Source organism: Nicotiana tomentosiformis, chromosome 12, assembly GCF_000390325.3.
Source record: "Nicotiana tomentosiformis chromosome 12, ASM39032v3, whole genome shotgun sequence".
Lineage (NCBI taxonomy): Eukaryota > Viridiplantae > Streptophyta > Magnoliopsida > Solanales > Solanaceae > Nicotiana > Nicotiana tomentosiformis.
The window spans coordinates 13,832,791-13,843,087 of NC_090823.1; positions in this window are offsets into that span (position 1 = coordinate 13,832,791).

Genomic DNA, 10,297 nt, shown 5'->3' on the forward strand with positions numbered 1-10,297 from the left:
TAGCTCAGTCCAATTGGACAAAGATTTGACTTACGAAGGGGAGTCGGTGGCTATTCTAGTCCGACAGGTCCGGCAGTTGAGGTCTAAGAGTTATCCTTCAGTTTGAGTGCAATGGAGAGGTCAGCCGGTAGAGGCATCTACCTGGGAGTCCGAGTCGGACATGCTGAGTAAATATCCACACCTTTTCTCCAGCACAGGTACTTTTTCTAACTCCGTTCGAGGACGAACGTTTGTTTTAGAGGTGGAAAATGTGATGACCCAAAATGTCATCTTTAAAATTAATAAGTAATTATGTGTTCTAAGACCTCAAAAAGTACTATTTATCATTCCTCGACTTGCGTGCGTAGTCCGTACAATTTACCGGAAAGTTTTTATGTGAAAAATGGATTAAAATGTGAAATAGAGCCTTAAAACTCAATTGAGTTGACTTTGGTAAACATTTTGAGAAAACGGACCAGAATCAATGTTTTGACAGTTCTGGTAGCTCCGTATCGTGATTTGGGACTTGGGCGTATACCCGAAATTTAATTTGGAGGTCCCTAGCTCAAGTTATGACCATTTAACAGAACTAGTAATTTAAAGGCTAAAGATTTTCAAGTTTGAACACGGGGTTGACTTTTTAATATCGGAGTCGGAATCCGATTCTGAAAATTTGAATAGCTCCGTTATGTCATTTATGACTTGTGTGCCAAATTTGAAGTCATTTCGGATTCATTTAATATGTTTTGGCACGAGATTTATAAATTGAAAAGTTTAAAACGTAAAAGTTCGAATCGAGGTGTGAATTGCAATTTCGATGTTATTTGATGTGATATGAGACCCCGAGTAAGTCCGTATTATATTACGGGAGTTGTTGGTATATTCGGACGGGGTCTCGAGTACCCCGGGTGTGATTCGGATCGAAATCGGATCAAATTGTGAACATAAGGAAATTCTGGAAATTTGCTGCCTCTGATGCAATCGCACCTGTGAGGGTCTTGGCCGCAGGTGCGGCGGAATTGCGTAGATGCGGGACTGGGCTGGCCTAGAGTCTTCGCAGGTGCGGCCATTTTGCACAGAAGCGGATGTCGCAGGTGCGACAGGAATGTCCGCAGATGCAAAACTTCACTTGAAAGCCTCGCATCGCAAATGCGAGCTTTATCTCGCAAATGCGAGTCCGCAAATGCGGAACTTTTATCCGCAGATGCGAACATGACTGGGCAGAGCCCATAAATTAGGAAATCGCCATTTTTACTCATTTTTGAGTTTTTAAGTCTCATATTTTGGCGATTCCAAAGGAGATTTTCATGACTTTGAATTGGGTAAGTGTTCTATAACCAAAAGTGATTATATTTCATGAATCCATGTCTATATTCATCACTTATTTCAGATTTAGATGCAAGAAATTAGAATTTTTGTATAACTTTTCAAAAACAAAAATTTAGATTTGAAGGTCCATTTGATAACGGAATTGGATAATTTTTGTATGGTTGAACTCGTAGCAGAACGATGTTCGGATTTCGCATGTTTTTCCGGGATTTGAGACATGGGTCCCATTGTTTAATATTTAAATGAATTTTGGATTTTTATCCGAAAAATTAATAAATTCATATGGAATTAATTCCTATGATTCGTATTGAATATATCGAATTGTTTGTGAAGAGATTTGAAGCTTTTGGAGATAAATTTAAAAGGAAAAGATGTGGTTGAGTAATTGATTGGAATTTGCAAAGCGAGGTAAGTGTCGTGGTTAACCTTGTCTTGAGAGAATGGAACCCTTAAATAATTTGTTATGTGAAATGCATGTGAACCACGTATAGGCGAGGTGACGAGTGTCTATACGTCGTCTAATTAATTGTTTGCCTACTTACTTGAAAAATCATAATTGTTTCCATAATAACTTGCTATTTGTCATTGTTTTTTTCATAATCAAATCATAATTATTGTATTCTCGTTGTCTTATAATTTTATATTAGTTGTTGCATTTATTGGAGAAATTTCTTCTACAAGAATTGGTAAATGAATATATTGGAGGAGCGGGTTGCACGCCGCAACATAATTGATTGAAATGGATATATTGGAGGATCGGGTTGCACGCCGCAACAAACTTATTAAAAGTCCATATTGGAGGATCGAGTTGCACGCCGCAACAGACTTAATTAAAATGAATATATTGTGGAGCGGGTTGCAGGCCGCAACAGAATAGAATATGAATATATTGTGAGAGCGGGTTGCACACGGCAACGGAGAATTGATGGAAATGATAATTGGTTATGACTGCTGAATGGGCTTCAATTATTATAAATGAGTTACCTGATTTATTTTTATTATTTATTATTATTACTAATATTGTGTACAGGTTAATGTATGTGAACCGCCTTAGCCTCATCACTACTTCGTCGAGGTTAGGCTCAGCACTTACCAGTACATGGGGTCGGTTGTACTGATACTACACTCCGCACTTCTTGTACAGATTTCAGAGTTAGTCCCAGCGGCGTACCATAGACTTGCTCGGATTTCAGCTACTCAAAGGAGAATTGAGGTATAACTGCATGGCGTTCGCAGTTCTGAAGTCCCCGTCTATTTTACTTTAGCTGTGTGTTTATTTCCAGACAGCTTTATTTTATTCAGACCTTTACTTGTATTATTCTAGAAGTTCGTGTACTTGTGACATCAATTCTGGGATGGTATTTAGACACCGTTAATTTTATGGATTATTCATTATATTTCAGACCTTACTTCCGCATTTATTTCTTTGTTATTAATAAATTTAAAAAAAATTTAGAAATGGTTAATATTATTCTAATGTTGGCTTTCCTAACAAGTGAAATGTTAGGCGCCATCACGGTCCGAAGGTGGGAATTTTGGGTCGTGACAACAGGTATATTCCACCCTCCCAGAGGGAAGAGTTGTTGTTTTAGTTTGAGCAACTCCAGCAGGGTCAGATGTCAGTGACCGATTATGAGGCGAGGTTCTCTCAGTTATCTCGCCATGCACTTATGATACTCCCTACTAATGTGGAGAGAGTGCGGAGGTTTGTTGCGGGATTACATACTTGCATTCAGGCCACTATGGCCCGAGTGGGTGAGATGGGGACTTTTTATGAGTTGGTTGTGGAGATATCCCGAAGGATTGAGGGTGTGCGTCAGCGTAGCCGAGAGAAGGTTATGAGAGATAAGTGGTTTGGATATTCTGGAGAGTTCATAGGTGCTCCATCTGGGGGTAGAGGTCAGTTCGCGAGAGGACCGTCCAACAAGCCCCCATATCCAACACCACCGCCTCCTCGGGGTGCCCTAGTGCGACCTTATTTCAGTGTTATGCCAAAGAGTTCTTATCGCCCACCAGCTATTCAGGGTTATTCTAGTGGGTATTCAGATCACCAGGGCCAGAGTTCCAGTCAGCAGCCCATCGCACCGAGAGGTTATTACGAGTGCGAGGATTTCAGTCACATGTAGAGATTCTGCCCTAGGCTTCGAGGTAGACCAGTGCAGCAGGGTCAACAACCTATAATTACCGCACCAGTTGCTCCACCAGTCGTCCGGCCACCCAGAGGTGGATGGAAGGTGGGTAGGGGTCGTCCTAGAGGTAGAGGCCAGCCAGTTGGAGGCCAGCCAGTTGGCGCTCCAGCTCGGTTCTATGCTTTTTAGGCCAGACCAGATGTAGAGGCCTTAGATGCCGTGATCACATGTATTATTTCTGTTTGCGGCAAAGATGCCTCCGTATTATTTGATCCAGGGTTAAAATATTCCTATGTATCATCTCTGTTTTCTCATTTCTTGGGTGTTCCTCGTGAGTCCTTAGGTATTCCAGTTTATGTGTCTATTCCTGTGGGCGATTTTGTTGTTGTGGACCGAATCTATCGGTCCTGCATTGTTACATTCGGTGGTTATGAAACTAGAGCAGATCTTCTTCTTCTTGATATGACTGACTTTGAGATCATCCTTGGCATGGACTGGTATCCCCATATCATGTCTTCCTAGATTGCCATGCTAAGACAGTTACTTGCCAGAAATACCTAGGTTGGAGTGGAAGAGTTCGTCTGTCAGCGCATCTAATAAGGTTATTTCCTTTCTAAAAGCTCGACACATGGTCGAGAAGGGTTGTTTGGCTTATCTAGCCTATGTTCGGGACACTACTACAGAGACTCCGACTATTGATTTAGTGTTTGTAGTCCGGGAGTTCTCCGATATATTTCCTTCAAATCTTCCAGGCATGCCACCAGATCGTGATATTGATTTCTGTATTGACTTGGCTCCAGATAGCCAGCCTATATCTATCCCACTGTATCGCATGGCTCCGAATGAATTGAAGAAATTGAAAGAATAGCTTGAGGAGTTACTAGACAAAGGGTTCGTCAGACCGGGTGTATCGCCTTGGGGTGCACCGGTATTATGCGTGAAGAAGGATGGAACGATACGAATGTGTATTCATTATCGCCAATTGAACAAAGTCACTATTAAGAAAAAGTACCCGTTGCCGCGTATTGATGATCTATTTGACCAGTTACAGGATGTTAGGGTGTTCCCTAGGATCGATTTGAGGTTGGGGTACCATCAATTGAAGATTCGGGATTCGAATATTTCGAAGACTGCTTTCCGGACTAGATATGGTCATTATGAATTTCTAGTGATGTCTTTCGGTTTGGCTAACGCCTCGGTGGCATTTTTGGATTTGATGAACAGGGTATTCAGGCCATATATTGATTCGTTTGTCATTGTCTTTATTGACGACATTTTGATTTACTCACGCAGTAAGGAATAGCACAAGCAGCATGTGAGAGTGGTGCTACAGACCTTGCGGGAACAAAAGTTATATGCTAAGTTCTCCAAATGTGTATTTTGGCTAAATTCTATAGCATTGTTTAGGCATATTATATCGGGCGAAGGTATAAAAGTTGATCCCAAAAAGATCGAGGCAGTTCCGAATTGGCATTGTCCCACTTCGGCGACTGAGATTAGGAGTTTCCTAGGTTTAGCAGGTTATTTTCGTCAGTTCGTGGAGGGTTTTTTTTTTTTATCTATTGCGGCACCTTTGACCAAATTAACCCAGAAGGGTGCTCTGTTCTGATGGTCCGATGATTGTGAGGTGAGCTTTCAGAAGCTCAAGGCAATATTCACTACAGCACCAGTATTAGTGTTGCTTTCTGGTTCGGGGATGTATATAGTCTATTGTGACGCTTCACGCGTTGGTTTGGGTCGTGTATTAATGCAGGAGGGGTGAGTTATTGCATATGCCTCATGTTAGCTGAAACCCCACGAGAAGAATTACCCGGTACATGATCTAGAGTTAGCTGCAATTGTTCACGCTCTTAAGATTTGGAGGCATTATCTTTATGGGGTGTCTTGTGAGGTTTACACTGATTATCGCAATTTGCAGCATTTGTTCAAGCAGAGGGACCTAAATTTGAGACATCGCATATGGCTTGAGTTACTAAAAGATTATGATATTACTATCCTGTATCATCCGGGCAAAACAAATATGGTTGCAGACGCCTTGAGTAGAAAGGTGGAGAGTATGGGTAGTTTGGCTTTCATTTAAGCAGAGGAGAGGCCATTAGCTTTGGATATTCAGTCCTTAGCTAATAGACTTGTAAGACTGGATATTTCCGAGCACAGTCGAGTTCTTGCATGTGTTGTGGCCCAGTCTTCACTATTTGAGCGGATCAAGGCTCGCCAGTTTGATGATCCACATTTATTGGTTCTTCGAGAAACGGTACTACGGGGTGGTGACAAGGAAGTTACTATGGGCGCATATGGTGTTATGCAACTCCAGGATCGTCTATGTGTTCCTAATGTGGATGGACTGAGGAAAGAGATTCTAGAGGAGGCACACAATTCTCGATATTCTATTCATCCAGGTGCTACGAAGATGTATCGTGACCTGAGGTAGCATTATTTGTGGAGGAGGATGAAGAAGGACATAGTTGAGTATGTATCTAGGAGTCTAAATTGCCAGCAAGTTAAATATGAGCACCAGAGGTCAGGTGGTCTACTTCAGCAAATTACTATACCAGAGTGGAAATGGGAACGCATTACTATGGACTTTGTAGTTGGGTTGTCGCGGACCTTGCGAAAGTTTGATGCAGTTTGGGTCATTGTTGAAAGATTGACCAAGTCGGTACATTTCATTCCGGTTGTGACTACGTATACTTCAGAGAGGTTGGCTCAGATTTATATTCAAGAGATAGTTCGGTTGCACGGTGTGCCAATTTTCATCATATCAGATAGAGTCCTTCAATTTACTTCACATTTCTGGAGAGCAGTACAGAGTGAATTGAGGACCCGTGTAGAGCATAACACAGCATTTCATCCGCAGACCGACGGGCAGTCGGAATGGACAGTTTAGATTTTGGAGGATATGCTCAGGGCATGTGTGATTGACTTTGGAGGTCAGTGGGATCGTTTCTTACCTTTGGCCGAGTTTGCTTATAATAACAGTTATCAATCCAACATCGAGATGGCTCCATTTGAGGCTTTATATGGTCGGCGATGTTGTTCGCCCATCGGATGGTTTGAGCCCGGTGAGGCTAAGTTATATAGTACTGATTTGGTGAAGGATGCTTTGGAAAAGGTAAAGTTAAATCAGGAGCGATTTCATACAGCACAGTCCAGACAGAAAAGTTACGCGAATCAGAAAGCGCGTGATTTATTATTTACGATGGGTGAAAAAGTTCTCTTGAAGGTATAGCCGATGAAAGGAATCATGAGATTTGGGAATAAGGGAAAGTTGAGCCCAAGGTTTATAGGGCCATTTGAGGTGTTGAGGCGAGTTAGGGAGGTTTCTTACGAGCTTGCTTTGCCTCCCAGTCTATCGGGAATTCATCTGGTTTTCCATGTATCTATGCTTCGGAAGTATCATTCCGACCTATCACATGTGTTAGACTTCAGCACAGTTCAACTAGATAAGAGATTAGGTTATGAAGAGGAGCCAGTTACCATTGTTGATAGACAGGTTCGTCAGTTGAGGTCCAAGAAGATCTCTGCGGTAAAAGTCCAGTGGAGGGGCCAACCAGTCGAGGAAGCAACCTGGGAGGCCGAGGAGGACATGCGGAGCAAATATCCACACTTATTTAGCACACCAGGTATAATTCTAAACCTGTTCGAGGACGAATGTTTGTTTAAGAGGTGGAGAATATAATGACCCAACCGGTCATTTTAACTTGTAGAATCTAGTTCCCCTAAATAAAACTCCTTGTATGTGCTTTTACTAATTTATGACTTGCTGAGATAGTTGGTTCGGGATTTGGAAGTGTTCGGTTTGAAATCAGAATACTTAGTTCTTTAATTTGGCTTTAAAAGGCCAAAATTGACTTTGGTTAATATTTTGAGAAAACGACCCCGGAATCAGAATTTGACGGTTCTAATAGGTTCGTATGATGATTTTGGACTTGGGCGTATGTTCGAATCGGGTTTTGGACAACCCGGGAGCGTCTCGGTGCTTAATAATAAAAATTAACTATTTAAAGGTTTAAGGTTCTTTAAATTTGGTTTGGGGTAAGTTTTGGAGTAAATGAGGCTCGTTTGGAATTCTGAGTCTGGGAATAGCTCTGTATGGTGATTTAAGACTTGCACGTAAAAAAATGGTGTCATTCCGAGTAGTTTAAGTATGTTTCGGCGCGTTCGTAGTAAGTTTGAAGAATTTGAAATTTCTAAGTTGAATCAATTTGGTTTGAGGTATGATTCTTAGTTTTGATATTGTTGTACATGTTCCGAGATTTCGAGCGAGTCTGTTTATTGATTTCAAACTTGTTGGTAGATTCAGGCGGGGCCTCGGGGGTTAGCCGGACGAGGATCGGACTAATTTTCAACTTAGGAGAAAAGCTGAAGCTTTCTGCTTCTGGTACGATCACACTTGCGCAAGGGAAGCCGCAAGTGCGAGCCCTTAGGTACGCGGAAGAGACCGCAGAAGCGGACTGGGCGCAGATGCAATGGTACAAGACGCAAAAGCGGGGCGCAAATGCGACGTACAAGTCGTAGATGCGAGCCGCTGACCGCAGAAGCGAACGAGGCCGACTTAGGGGGGAAGCCGCATCTACGATGAATTTTCCTAAGATGCGGAGCCGCAGATGCGAAAGGGCTGTTTGGCAGAATGTATTAAAATCGGGGCTCGGCCATTTTAGCCCGTAATTCCTCCATTTTTGGGCGCTTTTGGAGTTTTTTGGAGGGGATTTCAACAAGCAACTTGAAGGTAAATTAATCCTACACACTTTGAGTTAAATACATAGATTATGGGTAGATTATAACCTATAAATTGTGGAAATCAAGGGTTTAGGGGAAAAACCTAGATTTGTATAAAAATGAGATTTTAACCAAGAAAATGGTTATGGAATTAGATGGAAATTGTATATTTGAATTCTTGAGATTATGGGTACCGTTTTCCTCCGAGAATTTTTGGAATTTGGGCACGTGGGACCGAGTGAATTTTACGAATTATACCATTGTGGGTCGGATAATTTACTTAATAGTCTAATTTTGAATTATTGAGCATGTATTAATTATTTTATATAACTCTTGGATAGTTTCGGATTTTTCGACGTCTAATTGAGATTTTAACGCGACATTGTGATCGGAAAGTGGCCCTTGAGACAAGGTAAGTCTCTTGTCTAACCTTGTAAGAGGGTATTTACCCCATATGTGATTTTAATTAATAAATGTTGTTAATTGTGGGGGCTACGTACGCACGAAGTGACGAGAGTTCGTGTGTAGCTACTAATTATGCTATGTCCGGGTAGTTTAGGACTCGTATCATAAATTACTTGTGATAATTTTATCTTTTATTTAATTAAATTACCGGAATTATATTGTGAATTGTTAGAAGAAATAGTAAAAGACTGAAGTTTCATATACTTAAATTTTTGTACAAATTATTTGACGTGTCGTATGACCCTCGGCAGTGTACACGATACTCTGGATCAGGTCACACGACCTCGGCAGAAATCGTGCTTAATAATAATAATTACACGATACCTTGACATTTTATTGCAGCTTGCGAAGCTAATTGATAAATTAAAAATTATTGAAATTGAAGAATTAATTATTTCTGCTTGTTAAGGAAATTATTATTGTTCATATAAATTATGTTTAATTAAATATTTTTATTTTTAAAATTTATTGACCCATAATGAGTGTCAAAGTCGACCTCTCGTCACTACTTCTTCGAGATTAGGTTTGATACTTACTGGGTACACGTTGTTTACGTACTTATGCTACGCTTGCTGCACTTTTTGTGCAGGACCTCAGACAGGTGTTATAGGAGGACCTACCAGTGCATACCCACGTTACCAAAGGCTTAGTGGTGAGCTGCCTTTCTGAGCCTTTCGGCAGCAACTAGTGCCTCTTCTTGTATTTGTATTCTGTCTATTTTATTTCAGACAGTATTTAAAAAATTTTGTATAATTTACTAGATGCTCATACACTTGTGACACCAAGTCTTGGCACACACACTAGTAGAATTTTGGACTTAATTATTTTTTTGGTTTTAATTTATTAGATCTTTCATATTTTTTTCTTAATTCTTGCAAGTAAGAAGAGTTTAATTACTCGGATAATTTTTAAGAAAATAAATATATGTTTAAATCACTAGTTGGCTTGCCTAGCTGTGATGTTGGGCGCCATCACGACCTATAGGAAATTGGGTCGTGATATTTTCCTTGTCAATATTTTCATTTATCCAAAGTTTGGGGATTTTTTCGATTGAAATCATTTCTAATTTAGCAACTAAATTGACAAACCAGAGAGGTGATTTTTGGTATAACGTAAACTAGATCACAAAAAAAAAATTGAATTTATTGAATACACATTGCAATTCACCCCTTAAAATTTCTTTTTTCTTCTTCCTAATTTTGCTAGTTTTTGTTTGAGATGGGTTGAATTTTTTAGCTTTCTGATTTCCAGTTTTGGAAAATTGTGTTCTTCATTCTGGGTATTTTTTCGTTTTTTTAACTACAATTTTAATCGTACCTGATCTTTGCTCGTTGGGAAGTTGCTCTCTATTTTGGTGGGAGCTATGTGAATCTGATTATTTATCTGAAACTCTCTGGATAGAAAGATGGCCTACTCTTGCTTTGAGATTGAGTCTTATGACAACACAATGGATTGTAATAAGAATAACAACAAAAAAAAAAAAACTACAAAGTGAGGTCTGGGAAGTATAGAGTATACGCATACCTTATCCTTATCTTGTGTAGATAGAGAAACTATTTCTGAAGTCTTCGTTTTATGGAGATTGCTATATATGTATGTGGGTCTGATTATGTGGTGTAGATGGTGGCATTGGTGGAGGAGAGATGGGAGATATTGCTGAAGGAAGAAGTAGGGGA